This window comes from Anthonomus grandis, chromosome 16, assembly GCF_022605725.1.
Source record: "Anthonomus grandis grandis chromosome 16, icAntGran1.3, whole genome shotgun sequence".
NCBI lineage: Eukaryota > Metazoa > Arthropoda > Insecta > Coleoptera > Curculionidae > Anthonomus > Anthonomus grandis.
Window position 1 is genome coordinate 8,032,030 of NC_065561.1, and position 18,283 is coordinate 8,050,312.

The 18,283-nt window shown below is 32.0% G+C and overlaps 1 long non-coding RNA gene across 5 annotated transcripts; it reads left to right on the plus strand.

The window, feature by feature from the left end:
• Positions 1 to 258: 258 nt before the first annotated feature.
• LOC126745498 (uncharacterized) lies at positions 259 to 12,374 on the plus strand. 5 transcript variants are annotated; one of them, XR_007663573.1, is made up of 8 exons: positions 259 to 2,114; positions 9,705 to 10,066; positions 10,129 to 10,230; positions 10,296 to 10,592; positions 10,652 to 11,094; positions 11,178 to 11,297; positions 11,358 to 11,914; positions 11,981 to 12,374. It is a non-coding gene; the product is annotated as an uncharacterized LOC126745498 (long non-coding RNA). The 5 variants fall into 5 exon arrangements; XR_007663569.1 differs by having other exon boundaries at positions 260 to 2,114; positions 10,652 to 11,297; XR_007663570.1 differs by having other exon boundaries at positions 260 to 1,463; positions 10,652 to 11,297.
• Positions 12,375 to 18,283: the final 5,909 nt, after the last annotated feature.

Below are 18,283 nucleotides of genomic sequence, written 5' to 3' on the forward strand. Positions count from 1 at the left end.
TTTTAAACATGACATTGAGAATTGACATTGATAAGCGTTGATTTTAAACAATTGTTGTTATGGTATCATGTACAAAAGGTAAAAATAAATGCAGCAGATCCTATCTAGGTAATTAATGTTTTTTATACATTTTAACGCGTCTTAGGGCCGAAGTGGCGTAGTGACGCATTTCCGGATATGGGTTCCTATACTCAAATGGATTCTTCTGTTGCACAGAACAACCCACAGAAGTTTGATCTCATAGTTCTGAAACACCCTGTATTGAAAAGGACCAAATAAATACAGAATAAAAAAAATAAAACAAAGCCAAACCCAAAATGATAGTAATTCGATTCTTCTTCTTTAGAGAGTTCAATAGAAATACCTTATTAAAACAGTGATAACGATATAGATCTAAGAATGAAAAAAAACGGCAAAATGTGTTTAATTTGCAATGAAGAAGGCAAAAACAATGAGTTATGGTTTCGATGTGACACGTGCTCTAAATGAGCTCATTCTGAATGCACACATCCAAATTAACTTAAAAGAATCAAGGGCCAAAGTATGGACGATGCGACTTCTGTTAAAATTAGAATTAGGAAAAAATCGTTCAAATAAAGCGAACGACAACCTAGTGTTGAAGCTAATTTTTTATGGTATATTATATTAGGTTAACATCATGGCCATTCCAATAAGATTTTGAGGTTTAAAAAAGACACGTTGTCAAAAAAATAAATAATTCATTAAAAACTATATATAGGCCTTGTCCTTTTTCGTGCCACCCTTGCCTGCAGTTTACCCAATACAGTTTGTCAGTGTATCAATTCTTGTGGGTAAGTTGACAAACATTGCATCTTTAAAAAATATATATATGAAAAAACTATGTTTAGCTAGGGCTATATTTTGTAAGTCGATTACTGTGACAAGCAATTTTAAAATATCAACAAATAAATATTTTTAGTTTGGAAAAAGAAGTGCAATCTGGAAATTGTAATCAGAATGTGTAATTTCCCATTCCGCATAAGGCAGCATTATATTTTCCAATATATTAACAAATTCTAACCTGTCCATTATGCCCCTACTTCTGTAAATAAGACCTATTCCATAAGTAGAAAAGCACACCATATTTTTGAAATACATTGATATTGCCGCCACCATGTTTTAAAGTAGTATAGGAACGTACTTTAAGTCAAGCCTTTTTCCTGCCGGACGTTTTATAAATTATCTTTTATCATTTGAAAACATAAGAAATTTAGATTTGTCAAAAAAAGTTCCTTTTTCCCTAGTGTTGAAGCTAATTTTTTATGGTATATTATATTAGGTTAACATCATGGCCATTCCAATAAGATTTTGAGGTTTAAAAAAGACACGTTGTCAAAAAAATAAATAATTCATTAAAAACTATATATAGGCCTTGTCCTTTTTCGTGCCACCCTTGCCTGCAGTTTACCCAATACAGTTTGTCAGTGTATCAATTCTTGTGGGTAAGTTGACAAACATTGCATCTTTAAAAAATATATATATGAAAAAACTATGTTTAGCTAGGGCTATATTTTGTAAGTCGATTACTGTGACAAGCAATTTTAAAATATCAACAAATAAATATTTTTAGTTTGGAAAAAGAAGTGCAATCTGGAAATTGTAATCAGAATGTGTAATTTCCCATTCCGCATAAGGCAGCATTATATTTTCCAATATATTAACAAATTCTAACCTGTCCATTATGCCCCTACTTCTGTAAATAAGACCTATTCCATAAGTAGAAAAGCACACCATATTTTTGAAATACATTGATATTGCCGCCACCATGTTTTAAAGTAGTATAGGAACGTACTTTAAGTCAAGCCTTTTTCCTGCCGGACGTTTTATAAATTATCTTTTATCATTTGAAAACATAAGAAATTTAGATTTGTCAAAAAAAGTTCCTTTTTCCCTAGTGTTGAAGCTAATTTTTTATGGTATATTATATTAGGTTAACATCATGGCCATTCCAATAAGATTTTGAGGTTTAAAAAAGACACGTTGTCAAAAAAATAAATAATTCATTAAAAACTATATATAGGCCTTGTCCTTTTTCGTGCCACCCTTGCCTGCAGTTTACCCAATACAGTTTGTCAGTGTATCAATTCTTGTGGGTAAGTTGACAAACATTGCATCTTTAAAAAATATATATATGAAAAAACTATGTTTAGCTAGGGCTATATTTTGTAAGTCGATTACTGTGACAAGCAATTTTAAAATATCAACAAATAAATATTTTTAGTTTGGAAAAAGAAGTGCAATCTGGAAATTGTAATCAGAATGTGTAATTTCCCATTCCGCATAAGGCAGCATTATATTTTCCAATATATTAACAAATTCTAACCTGTCCATTATGCCCCTACTTCTGTAAATAAGACCTATTCCATAAGTAGAAAAGCACACCATATTTTTGAAATACATTGATATTGCCGCCACCATGTTTTAAAGTAGTATAGGAACGTACTTTAAGTCAAGCCTTTTTCCTGCCGGACGTTTTATAAATTATCTTTTATCATTTGAAAACATAAGAAATTTAGATTTGTCAAAAAAAGTTCCTTTTTCCAGTTTTGATGCAACCTAGCAAATAACATTCTTGCGTTCCTATTTTTCTGAGATAAGAAGGGTTTTATGGCTGGTTTTCTCGCTGGTAATCCGAAATCTACTAAACAACGTTGAATAGTCCTAGAAGATACGTTTACGTCACCAACTGCGGCTAAAATCTGAGTCGAAGACAATCCTGGATCATTTATACTAAGTCGTTTAATGCGCCTGTCCAAGTTTTTCGTGGTCGACGACCACGCTTAAAGGTCATAATCGTACCTCGGATTCGGTAATTTTTAATAAGTTTTTGATACAACGTCTTTTTGAACTCAAAATATAGTTGATATCCATACTTGCTTTTTCCTAAATAAATAGGCATCAATAATTTGTTGTTTTAGGTCCAGCGAATAATGCACACCACGCGGCATATTTTAAATAAAAACCTTAGAACTGCACAGTTTCTCATACAATACTAAAACCAGTTTGTTTTTAAGTTGCTCTAATTTTGTCGCAGTTGTTTTTATGATCCTTTTTTATCTCGACTTTGAAACACAAGAAAAACTGCACAGTAAACAAACAACATTCTTGCTTAGCAAACAAACATATTTGTATAAAATATTTTGTAGGGAATTCAATATAAACAATTTATGCAAATATTTTAAAAGTTGCTTTAATTTTGTCCGATACTGTATATTAGAATATAGTATATTTCTATAATACCAAGTTAGATGAGTCCGTAAAATTGCATTTTATGCAGATGAATATAATTTATTACTTAAGATGGTTTAGAACTACATATCTAAGATTCAAATTAGATCTTTGAAAATTTTTGTCATAGAACCACATATAAAGTTTACTTATAACAAATAATTTAATCATAATATAATATAATATAAAAAAATTAAATCAATAAACAGGAAACTTTTTTCAAATGTGATCCAAAAATGAGAGAGATTCCTCAAGAGAAATTATAAAATTTAGAAACTGTTTCCATATAAAAACTAGAGTTTGACGAAGAAAATTATATTTAAATATTTAGATATAAATTTAATTTTAAATATAACATAAAGGTACAAAATACTTTTTTAATATTTTAAATACGTTTGTTACCCTTTTTTGATGCTCAATTTGGGATAAGGGATAAGAATAAGTGGGTACTACTCTGTAGGCGGGTACTACTATGAAGGACAGAGATGAATAAATAATTTGCTTTATTATCAAAAAAAATCTACAAATTTTGTAGCCAAAGCTAATAAAATAGCACAAAAAAAACAAAAAACCGAATCCACTTAAAAACATAAAAATTGTACGATAAAATATAATTATAGTACATATTCAAATAGAAAAAAGGGAATAATAAAAAACAGAAATAAAAAAATATTTGTATTGCTCTTTCCAGCAAGTGTTATTTTAAGGCTTTGCAAAATGCGGGAAAAGATTATATGGACTTAATTTCGAATGGCAGATGATTTTGATTTTTTTGCATTTTATATTATAGAGTTTTTAATCATCTCTGACCTTAGGGTCGGAGAATAAAGATCATGCTCCCCGTTCCTAAGTGTGTAATTGTGAGACAGCATTTCTGAAATTGCTGATACATACTTGCAAATTAAGCAAAACTGATTCAAATATGAATAAAGAAGGAAAAGTTCATATTTTATATTTTTTAAAGAATTTTTTACGGAGAGTCCTACTACTTAGCCTTAGCGAGTAACGAACCTCTGTTTCGTAGTTTAAAAAAAGGTAAGAACATATCGGCGATGCTACTCAAAAACGGCATAATAAACTGATCTAGACGCTGTCAGTTTTATCTCCCTGACCGACTTAAGTGTAAAACATGTAGCGTTAAATTTTTTGCATAAGGCATCGATGTGCAAATTTCATTTTTAGAATTTGTCTACAATAAGTACCAAAAACTTAAGATATTCAACGATAGCTACACTGGAGTTTTAAGTGCAAAAGGCTCTAAGATATTTTTAAATGACAATACTTTAATTTTGAAAACATTAAGGCACAGAAGATTTAACTCGCACTATAATTTAATAATGACTAGGTCGTCATCTGATACGGGTTTGTGTAGTTCCTTAACATCTGGGTTGCTCCAAGTAAGATTTGTATTATCTGCAAAGAGACAAATTTTACCGCTGATGTCCAGACTAGCGATATTATTTATAAGGAGTGGAAATAAAAAAGGCGCTAGAACTAAACCTTGAGGTACTTCACAGTCTATCGGTTTACAAGAAGACGTCATCATATCAACCCTTACAATCTAACTTATGATTAAGATATGACTTAAACCTTTCGAGAGGTGTTGCTTTGAACCCGTAGTGGTGCAACTTATTAATTAAGATATTATGATTTACATAGTCGAAAGCTTTAGAGAAATCGCAGAAAATTGTAGCTGGCGAATGATCCCTATTTAGACAGGGGTATACTCTATTAAAAAGAGAAAACATAACATCGTTGGTGCATTTGTTATTCAAGAATCCAAAATTGGTAGGGTATAAGTATATTATATTTAAACAAAAAAGAAATAAGTATGTTTTTAATCAATATTGCTATGATCATATGCATATGATTATATAACGTAGAAAGGGGTGTAATTGGACGATAATTTGAAACTTGATCTCTATCTCCTCTTTTATGCAACGGAATAATAATTTCCGTCTTCAGGCAGCTTGGAAAAAGCTCCATTTTGAAATGACTTATTAATTACATTCGTAAGATGGTTTAAGGCGCATTCTAGAAGATTTGAAAACATTTTCATGGTAAGCCGATCTTTTCCAGATGATGTTTCGTTCGTAATATAATTTATTATACTGCGAAGCTCTGCTAATACTATAGACGTAAAAAAGAAACTGTATAAATTCTCATTAGGAGTGCATATAAGTGGATCATTAATTGACAGGAGTGATGGCATTCATTAAGTTTTTTGCAACACTTACAATAGGTACTCAGGTGAAATAAGAAATGTTTGGGAAATTAATGGGTCGGAGGAAAAAGCGAGCGAATTTTTAAGTTAGGTGTATTTTTGCTAAGAAACATTATATGTCTTCTTCTTCTTCTTCCTTCGTGTCTCCCTCAGACAATTTCCTTAGGAGACGGTTATGGCTATTCAAACCAATTTTTGTGTCCTTGTCTCTAGTATATGTATACTGAGCGAGGGGTTCTATTTCAAACTTTTACACTTTCGCCCCACTGTGTAGTGAGGCTACGACTTTTCAGTTTCGGAGCACAGTAGTCTGCCTCTTCCACGATGCATCCGGCATCATCCGGCTTGGATACCGGCGTGAATAGGATAAGCTAACCACTGGCTAGGGTTGAAAATGGTTCTGGGAATTCGTTTAGAGGGAAAGAACAACCACGTGTTGACTGGGTGAAAGGTGACCCGGAAGTGAACATTATATATAAATATCCCATTAACTTAATAGCTTCATATTAATTAGTTTGATAATTTTTATCTCTTACCTAGAAGAAGAGAAAGAAGAAAATTTATCTAGTAGCAAGCTCCAAGCTTGTCCGTTTTAGAAGTAGCAAGAAGGCTAAGCCTTCTTATACATTTCTAAGTTTTTTAAATATTAACAATTTTTTTTGCTATTCTACAACATTCAATATACTCGATAGCATCAATATACAAGGACTGAACATTTCATTTATAATAAAAATACCGACCTTCATAATATGCTTCTTTTCTCCTCGTTACTGAGAAAAGAAGGATGGTAATTAGGTTAGGTGATAAGTAAGTTCTTACTTACTTTTTACATTGTGGCACTACATGCATTTTTTATAATGTTCTTTGATAATATTCTTTACGAGATTTTGTAAGAACGAAATTATACGTACGCTTTTCCCCCCTATATGTACTGTCATGTCGTACCTGTCATCAATTTTTTGTACTTATCGGATTTAGAAATAATGTGATTAATTAACGAGTGGTATTTGGTGTAAAATTGAACTACTTAAGAGACCCTGCCTAAAGAGTTTTATTAGAAATCATTGCGGTCTAATATAGTCTATGAAAATCAAAATGGTCCTTGATATATCCAAGTTTTACTTCGTAAGTCTCGTAATTTACAAATGATTTTTGTTCAGTTACTACTTTATACCAGCCAATTTTATAAAGAATTTTTGTTTTAATTAAAATGATTGCTATATACATCAAGCTATATTACCATTTTCTGTAAATCAAATTAACATTAATAAATAATAATATGAACAATAATTCTTTAACCTAAATTTAAACTGAAATATAATTTCTAGATGCATTTAAAAACATTTAGGTTAGGTTTTATTTCATTAAAATTAGTTTTTGACTTCTGATGAACTGATTTAGTTGAATAGTAAGAAACTTCCTGTATTTTGCAATGACTCTACAATCTAGGAAAAATTATTATCGCTGTATTAACTTATTTAATATTTATTACCAGTCCTATGGTGTCATAGGTGTTTTTAAAGTTGAGTCATTTATTTTAACAACTTGTAGAACTCATTAAAAGAAGTTAATATATCAAAAATCAGGTATATAAAAGTTGCATAATAAGAGAGTTTATATTTAAAGGTAATAAATCTTTATTTAAAAGCATGAAGTATTATGTCTGTACTCATAGCTTTATATATTATTTATGGTATTTAAAATATTTATAGATTTTTCTTAAGTGAAGTTAATTTAAGTTAAAAAAAAACTTTAATATATTTCTTACATTTTCTTTCTTACTCTTCTTTTTCTTTACTTCTTTATTTTTAAAGATAAAAAATTAAAAAAAATGTATTTTTAATGATTATAGGACTACTACTCAAAAATACTTCAAAAAACTATCCCAGACAAATTCGTTCCCTAAAAACCAACCCCACTTTTTTTTTCAATTGGCACCACCATTATTTCTTCTAATGTTCACATTAACGTAAGGCACAGAATATCTCTTATTGATTTTCTTATTAGTTCACTCATGCCTTAAAATGGTTAAAAATCTCAGTAAATCTTCAAGTTATTAGTATTTTATTTAAGTAATTTAAACAAGTTAGAAAGAACAATTGAAAAGAGTATTTGCCAATAACCCTCCAAACACTATTATTGACACTAGTTAAAAATGATCAGTGGCATAGCGTATGTTTGAATCTGTAAACAAATAATTTAACTTGGTCTTCAGTATAAAATATTTAGGTATAAGGTATTTTCAAATGCTATAAAAAAAATTACGGCCAAATACACGCATCCTTTCTATTATTATTAGGTATTCTGTTATTTTTAATATTCATTTTTGTTGCCTTTTTGTACAGCTCATACACATTTTAGTTCCATAGTTTCCGCTATTTAATTTTGCTATTGTCTTGCGACTTTTTACTCCAAATAAATATGTCGATATGCTTCTTATTTGCAGAGAGTGTAGACAAAATTGTCGTGAAGCAGAAATGGTTTATCGAGAACGTTTTTCTAATCCTCCTACACCTTCATATAAGTCGTTTTCAAGAGTGGAGGAAAAAAAATGCGTACCGGAGCATTTCCACATTGAAAACATTCCATCATTAAATGGTAGCAAGAAATGAGGAAAATATTATATCTGTGTTGGCTTATAATGTTGCTTAATTGGCTTAATATGTTGCAGTAAATCCACATGTTTCCATTCGCCCTACTTATTATTATTACTGATTACCAACGAAGGTTACAGTTGCATCCCTTCGGGTTTTCATTCATGATAATCCCGAAGTTTTGTCACAAATCTGTTGGACTGATGAAAGTAGATTCCATAATAATGGGCTAGTTAATTGACATAATGCACATTATTGGCCTGAAAAGAACCCCCGATAGATAATGGAAACTCGTTTTCAAACTATAATTGGCATAAACGTGTTGGCCGGTGTATTTAATGGACAATATATTGGACCATACTTTTATGAAGGTACATTAACTTTAGAGCGGTATTTAAATTTTCCTCAAAATCACTGTGTGGACTATTAGAAGACGTGGCTATTTTAGAGCGCAATTTAATGATTTGGCAATAAGATGGCACTCCAACCCATAATGCCTAAATTATTACAGATTATTTAGATAACAGATTTACTCAAAGGTGGATTGGAAATAGAGGTCCTATATTGGCGGATGGCCAGCCCGCTCTCCAGATACGACCCCAATGGATTTTTTTGTCTGGGGTTATTTAAAGGATATTGTTTATCAATGACCATCCAATAATCTTTAAGAGTTTAAAAACCGAATTCGTGTAGCCTGTCGAACAGTTACTGCTTCCATGAATACTGCAGCTTGCACAAGAGAAATCTTTCGGCGATATGAAGTTTCCGTGGAAACTGATGGAGCTCAATTTGAGCATTTAATTAAATAATAGACTTAATTTTGTAAAACAGATTTACATGATGTTAAAATATTAATTTTAAAAATTCCTTACGTTGATGTTAACAAATGATATTTTAACGGTGGTGCCATTTGAAAAAAAAAATTGGGCTGGTTTTTAGGGGATGAATTTGTTGGGGGTAGTTTTTTTAAAGTAATTTTGGGTAGTGGTCCTATAACTATTTAAAATACATTTTCTTAAAAATTTTTATCTTTAAAAATACAAAAGTTACAGCCTGTGCGTTAATTGTGGGACACCCTGTATATGGTTGCCTTTAAGTTCTTCGAAATAATTGGTCGAATAAAGTATGTTACAAGTGAACTCCCCCTAGCAGATTTTAGCAAAAGCTAAAAGTAATAATTTTTGGGTAAAAAAATAAACAAAAAAAAATATTTAAAAAAAAACGATCTACCCAGAGCCGACTTTCAACTTTTTTTCTCAACGAAGTTAAAAACTTCCCTCGCCACTTTATTAGGATACATTAATTTCCGCACTTATGCGGGCCAATAAAATCACGGATTGCCTTCGGATTTTGTCGGTCGGCATCGTCGAAATAATCGATGTGGTTTGCTAACCTCACTTTCAATTTTCAGCTTTGAGTTTTTGAACCGTTTTGTTGTTTATTTACAATTTGTGCGACCAATAGTAATTATTTAAGTAATAATAATATATTATCTTGTTGCCTTGTAAATTTAAAACACCACTGTATATTTACATTACTTTACTACACCTTTATTCGATGAACATGGATATAAACACATAAGTGCTTTAAAAATGAAGTACCTTTGTGAAATTTTATTATCAGTATATATTTTTTAGGGATAATAAATTTGTATGTGAAGATTGTGGAAAGTCATTTTCTTCCACTTTAACATCGTATCGGCATATGAGGGCCATACATAATAAAAAACAGAGTGAAAAAGAGAGCCTACACATTATTTGCCCCCTTTGCCTGGACAAAGAGAAGTTTACATCATATGATTCTTTAATTAGACACTTTCATAGTATTCATAATATACATATTAAAGAATCTGTTTTAAATTTTAGGAATTTGGCAGAGTTTGAAATTTGAAATTAGGTCTGCAGAAAACAGAGAGGTAGATTATGCTGTTCACCGAAGAAAAAATGTCCTAATGGAGAAGAATTTATTTACTATAATTGTAATAGAAGTGATTCAAAAGGTACCTAGTTAGTTTTATAATTATTTAAGTCGGTAATTTTTTAATAATTAATCATGTTTTAGGATATGTCAGTACATGTTTGCAATATAATTTAAAGTCTAAAGGAAGCATTCGTATTCAAGGAATTTGTCCATCAAGAATAATAGTTAAAATTCTAGTAGATGGTAGGTATTTATTTTTTGAATAATTATTAAATTAAAAGATTTATTCATTTATGATATTTTTTCAGGAGTGATTAGAGCAAGATTTTTTGAAACCCACGTAGGACACCCTGACGAATTAAGAAGCAAAAGGCTAACAAAATCGGAACAGGAGATAATTGTGGATAAATTAGCAGCAGGAGTTTCAAATAAGAAAATTATTCAGGAGGCCAGAAGCATAGACGGCAATAAACTAGTAGCTAATACGAAAATTTAATATTGACCAGAAAAGGGACGGTGATGATATGATAGCCACAGTGTTAAAAATTCAGGAATGGAACAGTGGTGGAAAAATAATGGATTTTTATTTAAATATATATAGATAGGTTAGAATTGCAGTTTTTTTATTAAGACTTTCTTAAAATGTTGTTTAAATGTATTTTAGGAGAAAATTATCCAGGATTAGAAGCTGATTTTGCAGTTGGATATATGAATGCTATTATGGAAAAAATTTAGAGATTTTCCAAAAATAATCTGTATAGGTGGAACTCATGGAACAAATAGGAGAAACTGGGACTTGACAATTGTGCTAATAAGAGATGAACAAAATATGGGTTTTCCAGTGGCATCCTTACTTAGTAACAGATTATATCAATTAATTTAAGAGTTTTTTTAGGGCACTTAAAACTAGATTAGGGGAAGCAGTTCAAGCTAAATATATAATGAGTGACGACGATCCAAAATATTACAATGCATGGATAATGGATATTTGTAGAGCATAAACCAAGAAGATTACTACAGCTGTATATAATTTATACAGCTGAAAGAGAACTATTTTAGGCAATTAGAAGAAGAGGAGGAAACTAATTTTCAGAATTACCTGAAAAAGTACTTCACTAAAAAAGCCAACACTAAAAAATTATAAAACAAATGTAATTAATTTTCTAATATTTTGGGTACTATTTCCAAAGTCAAGAGAGAATAATGATGTGGGCGCATAGAATCAATGCCGGAATTAATACAAATATGGCAATTGAAATCTTAAATAAAGTTCTGAAGTACAACAAAATGAATGGAAAGCAGAATATTAGGTAAGGAAATTTTAACACATTACAAAAAAAATATGTAGAAAATATATTTTCTCTTTAAAGGATTGAAAAACTGTTGGATTTACTGGATGAACTTGTTGATGAAAGAATGTGGAAAAGGATTATAAACATGGAAAGGCCAAATGCAAATAATTATCAGCACAAAATATGTCAGAGTGCACATAAAAAAGCAGAAGAAATGGTGGGTAATAACGGTAATGTATCATATTCTTAATTAGGACATTTTAAGGTTAGGTCGTTTAGTGATAATCATGAATTGTATTGTGTAAATTATAATGGGGTTTGTGATGAGCACTGTAGTGCAATGTATTGTGAGAAGTGTAAAATATGTATACATAAATATAATTGTGATTGTCCAGAATATACTGTTAAAAGTGCCATGTGTATTGCCATGTGCCAAGCATATACATGCTGTAGCTTTATTTGAGCAGAGGAGCGAATATGTTTCAGGTTTCATGTATGAAATGCAAGAAGATAATAATCTGTATGTCAATGAACTTTCAACAAGCAAGACAGTTTATGGGGATGAAGTAAATCATTTTCTTGACGAGACTGAAAATAGAATGAATGTGACAATTGATTTTGAAAAAAAGCGTGAGGTATTTATTTTAACAATAATTAATTATATTTGGTAGTTTCATAATATAGAATGGTATAAATTGTAGATTTGTCTAGAATAGACTTGTGCTCTGAAATTCGTAATTATGGTGATGGATTGAGTGAACATGATTTAGAAAAATTTATGGCTGATTTTAGAAATTTTATGCAGACAGTAAAGCAAAAAGAAATGGTGATGAGTAAAAAAAGAAAAATAGAAAAGCAGCAGTATTATCGCAACAAAAAAACCTAAATAAATTTATTCATAACAAAATGTTTATAACTATTTTATTATTGCATGACATTGCTATTGTGAGTTCCCTATTCTGGTATTATATCTAAGTGGTGTGGGCTGTTTGTTTTCATGTAATTCGTTGGCCCTTGGTGAAGGATACTTATAAAATATATTTTTTTATTTTGTTTACTTTGTTATAATTAAATAATATATTAGTGTTTGTTTCATTTTGATTGGTATTTGTTTTCAACTTTGTGCAACTATGTTATATATATATTAGTAGATTGCTTGATAGATGAACTTGATATAATAAACTTTGAATAATCTGCATCAGTGTTATGAATAAACCCACTTTATTAAAATATAATCTGGTTGTTTTATTAATATTTAATTATCTCAGATCCTAAAAAAATATGACTCATTTTCATAGTATGCAATTGCATCTGATGTATGGATCACACGAGGCAACAAAGTGTAATAGGTATATCACAATAAAATAATACTTTTCTAAACTTTTTCATTTTAAAATAAAAATTTTAAATAATATAATGGATTACTACATAAAATAATAACAAAATGTGTCTTTTTCAGACTATTTAATAAAATTATCAATTTTTTTATACTAAATTTTAATTGAGCTTAGAGCCTGAGAATTAATTAAAAGCTGTCCATTAAGAGCCTGAAATGAGATAAATTCTATTTTAGTAAAAGCAAAATTAGTAAGATCATGTAACAAAATTATTTTCCATCATTTGCTGAAAATAAACAATTTCTTTACGTAAGTAAAGCGTTCCGTATGTTTATTTTTCTCAAATACCATAATTCGTCTTATAATCAGATTTGAAATACGCGCCTTAATTATCTGAGCCAATCACAGACAAAGCGGTCCGCATGGCTGGGGAAATTAATGTATCCTCACTTTATTTGACATCTGACAGAACTTTCTGTCAAAACTTTTTTTCTAGGGATATCTTTACAGATGATTACTATAATATTTTTAGACCCAAGTTATTGGAAGTTTTTTAGCGATAATAAAATTTTACTTTTCGAAGTAGCGACAGCGCTCTCTAAGTAATGTAATCTCGGCTGAGTAATGAACTTCAAAATAATTTCCAGCATTTTCTTTAGGCCACTTTTATAACAAAAATATTTTTTTCAAGTATCTACTACTATTAAGTGCTGAGATCTAGCCGAGGAACATTATAAATGCGACACCCGGTACATAGGGGAGACCGAGGATACATGGGACAAATTTGATTAAATGATCTCTTGAATTTTTTTCGAAGAAATCTCTATCCATAAGATTTTATTAATGTAATAAATAAACTTTTGTCATAATATATTACTACATAGCATTATCCAAATAAATTTAAAAATATTTTTAAACCGGGATCAAAAATTTTTGGTCATTTGTCCAATGCATCCCCTGCTCTGGGGTAATAATGGATATGATATGGGGATATTTTGGACATTCATTTACTAATAAAGACAAACAGTCTTAGAGTAAATATTTATTTAGGAAGCAACAAATTTTCAACTTTTATTTAAGTTAAACTAAATTCTGTGTTGAAATAAATCGAATCTTTGAAACGAGGACGCCTGTCTTCAATACCTTTTGGAAGCACAGCTATTACTTCTCCGAATGTTACAAAAGAAGATTCTTCTTCTGTAATTTTAAAGCGATTTGATGGAATCATTCTTTTAAAAAATCGAACCTGAAATCCGTCGAAAAGTTTTCGTTCTACCCGAGCAATATAATTTCTTCCAGAAAATGGTGTTTTTCCCGGAACTTTGACAACAATGAAACCGCCTTTTTCTACATCGTGGGTATCCTGAACTGTCTCTTCTTCTTCCTCCCACTCTGAAGAGGAATCTTTTGTTAGTTCTTCATTTATCTCTACATCACTAGGGTCACTTTCTACTAGAACTTTTCTCTTAATCTCCTTAACCTTTTTTGGAGGAGGCTTCTTTCTTGCCAATAATTCTTCTTTTTCTGGAGTGTCAGTAACTATCATACATTTTCCTCGTTTTCTTCCTTTTCTCATAGGTTTTCGGGGTTCCGCCTTTGGATAAGGACTTATTTTGTCTGGTGTAATAAAGTTAGATATATTTAAAGGACTTTTAGCAGTCCCAGTAACGCTAGTACTAGGAATTGAGGTTTCATCGGCAGCGCGATTTCCGTCAGTGGCTGGACTTAGGTTTTCATCTAGGTTTTCTGTTTCGGCAAAAATACAGCTTCCACCAGATTGATTGGTAATGACATCTGGAGCAGGTCGATCTGAAACTGACGAACACAAAAACTCGTATTCGTGAAATATGTCCCGATCAAAAGAAAACTTCCACTTTTACGAAAGCTAGACTTTATATTTTCTGGTGTAGCAGCACGATCCCAGGCCTTTAAGCATAGCTCCGCAAGTGAGTAAATAGAAAGAGTTTCATTTTTATGAGTCATCATCCAAGAATTGGCAGCTTCGGAAAAAATATCTCTTGAAAGGTCCAAAAATAGATCGGTCAAGAGGTTGTAATTTATTTGATGTATGCGGAGGTAACGTCAAAACTTCAATACCATTTTCTTTGCAAAATGTTATGCCATCATCACTTAAATGGGATTGATGGTTATCCAATATCAGTAACACGGGGTTATTTTTACTACATCTGATATTTCGTTGGAAAAACTGAAGAACTTTAATAAAATTATCTGTTGTCATCCAGCCAGATTTATTCACAAGACCCATAGATCCTTGCATAGCTCCAGACATCATGCGGTGCTCGTCAAAACGTATTCTGGGAAAAATCCATACTGGTGGTAATGCATTTCCATTTGCACAAATTATTCGATCGAATCCTACGGTCGAATTTTCAGCAGGAGGTACTACGACAGATTCCATGACTCGTGTGTGGCTGCTGGATGGGAAAGCGTGTTGAATTCGTCGGATCCATTGTCGTGTTTCCACCGGAAATTAAATAAACCTCTTTTATATCTCTTTTCCCATGGTGAAAATTAGACCAAAAAAGAACAAGAAGTCATGGTTAACTAGGGGACTTAAAACTTCATGTAGAAATTTGAGATCCCTTCACACATTAAGAAAGTTCACGAATTGCCCGGCTTTTCATCAATATTTTAACTCTTATAGGTCCTTGTATCGGCGACTAATAAAAATCGCCAAAAGATCCTTCTACTCAAATTGCCTAAATAAGGCCACAAACAAGTCTAAAGAATGCTGGAAGATTGTTAATGATATCCGTCAATCATACAGCAATTATTCCATGGCAGTCCCTGAATGTTCTGCTAATCATATAAATGACTTTTTTATTGGAATTGCTGATAAAATCCATAAAGATTTGGGTTTCCCAACAACAGATCCACTTACTTATTTATCAAGCACCAGTATTCAAGGATCATTTTTCTTTATACCTACAGACTTGGTTGAGCTTAAGGAGGTATTAACTTCTATAAAAAACAAAAACTCAGCCGGGGAGGATGGCCTATCTGCCAAAATACTCCTGAACATGCCGGACATCTCTCTGAATGTCCTTGTTGAAGCTATAAATGCATCATGGGTTATGGGCACCTTTCCCGCTTGCCTAAAATCTGCTAAGGTTATCCCAATTCATAAGACGGGCAGCCTCACTGAACCATCAAACTTTAGACCAATATCCCTTCTGTCCACACTTTCAAAGATTATTGAAAAATTGGTTAAAAAACGTGTGATGTCTTATTTAAAATCAAAGATTATTCTTAGTGGTTCTCAGTTTGGCTTTCAAGAAAATAAAAACATAAATGACGCAATGTTTAACTTTATGAGTGATGTCTACTGTCAGATTAACGGTGGTGGAGTTTCCGCTGCTGTGTTTTGTGACTTGTCGAAAGCCTTCGACTGTGTCAGTTACGAGGTTCTGCTGCGGAAGCTCTTCCACTATAGTTTTTTGAGGGGCTTGGCGGCGAGTTGGTTTTGTTCATATCTAAAGGGTCGTCGTCAGAGAGTGTGTGTGGGGTCGGAGTATTCTGAATATCAATCTGTTGCCTGGGGAGTACCTCAAGGGTCGGTACTGGGACCAATACTTTTTCTCCTATATATTAATGACCTCGTCCGACTTAATATCCAGGGAAAATTCACGCTCTTTGCTGACGACACCACCGTTCTCTGGCATGGGTATGATACCGACTCTTTGAGAATAGCCATGTTGGCTGATCTTCAACTTATATATGAGTGGTTCAGGGCAAATTTACTATCATTAAATCCAGAGAAGACCAAACTAATTTGTTTTACAAATAATCGTAGTCTTGATAATATTCTTATTGCTAACTGCCCTGTCCCGCCTTATTCTAGCAATAAGTTTTTGGGTCTGGTGATTGACAAGGAACTTAAGTTTGAGGACCATATACGGAGTCTCAGCAATAGGGTTTCTGCGGGTTGTTTTGCTGTCAGGGTGACCTGTCGGGAGCTTGGCATGGGGATTGGGAGAGCCGTGTACTTTTCCCTGATTGAGTCCCATCTCAGGTATGGTGTCTGCTTCTGGGGTAGTGCAAGCAACTATCTTCTACAGATGTTGTTTGTTCTACAGAAACGTGCTGTGCGTTATATATGCGGGATATCACCTAGGGAATCATGCCGACCATATTTTATCAGGGAGGGCATTCTTACAATCTACTGCCTATACATACAGGAGGTGGCATGCCTTATTTTCTCCCATCAATACAGGTTTGTCCTACAGAATCCACGATATGTCACTCGCCAGCGGAATAATTTGCGGCTTCCCATTCCAACATCTGCCTTGGTGAAGAGATCAATTTTTTATGAGGGTTAAAAATCTTTAACCACCTACCAGAAGACATTAGAGAGGCAAAATCTCTCATCAAATTTAGGTTTCTCTTGAGGAGATTTCTGAGTGGTCGAGCTTATTACTCTGTGGCTGAATATTTCAACGACAATCAGATTTTAATTAATTAAGGGAGACCTAGCTCTTTTCCTAACCTGTTTGTTTTAAATGTTTTTCTTTTTTTAACCCTAGATGTTGCTTAGTTGTACTGTACTTAGTTAAGAAAAGTTAGATATAGTTGATTTTATTAATTCAAAAAAAAAAAAAAAAAAAAAAAAAAAATGTAAATTTTAACTGTTTAATTTTGATCCGTCATTGTAACTTGCATTTTTAAATATAATTTTAACCTTGTAACTCTGTCTCTTTAGGATTAGGTGAAGCTTTGTTTATAACAATTTTTTGTTCAAACAATAAAGCATATTTGAATTTGAATTTGAAATTGAATTATTCCAACTTGGGTTACTAGCTCACCGCGTTCTCTAGATGTTACTTGCTCTATTTGCTTTTCTTCCTTTTTTCCTACAATTTTTTCAACAGGCGGTACTGTAGTAACCCCTGTTTCGTCCAAATTAAAAATTTGGCTTGCCTCATAGTTATGCCGACTGTAAACAGTTTTGAGCTTGCCAAAGAATTCCCCAACAACTGTTTTGTTAAACGCCGTCATACGAGCAAGAGATGTTGCTTCCGGTTTTCCAATTGAGAGTTCTGGATTTCTCCTCAAAAAACCAGCAAACCACTCCTCGCCAGCCATTGCTTGTGTTGCCCAAGAATCCGGGATTAAATGCTTATTTCGAGACGCAAACTGAAATGCTAGTTGTCTAGTTTTTTTTGGAGTTAATCCATAGAACATAGATGAACATTTGAGTAAATATTCAGCTAATGCTTGTTCCATTGCTGGAGAAAAAATTTGACGATGTTTAAAATTTGGTTTTAAAGATATATTTTCTATCCCCTATTCTCTAGCCCTTTTCACATAAATAGCTAAACGAGACTTAGTAACATTATACCTCTCCCAAACTTTTCGCAAGCTACCAATATTATTTAAGACATCCTCTACAGCTCTTCTTAGATCTCCTTCAGGGAATTCCCTGTCGGTTTTCTTTTTATACTCTCTCACCATCTGAAATAAAAAAATAAATAAAAAAATAAAAACATTCTGGGGATACAATGGACAATAGGGGATACTATGGACATCCGTCCATTGTATCCCCCATTGACCCTATAGTAAAATTATTGTTTTTCCTAGAAAACTAAACAAGCAATTTCAATTATTTATTTCTTATAACCATATTCTATAATGCACATCACCACTAAA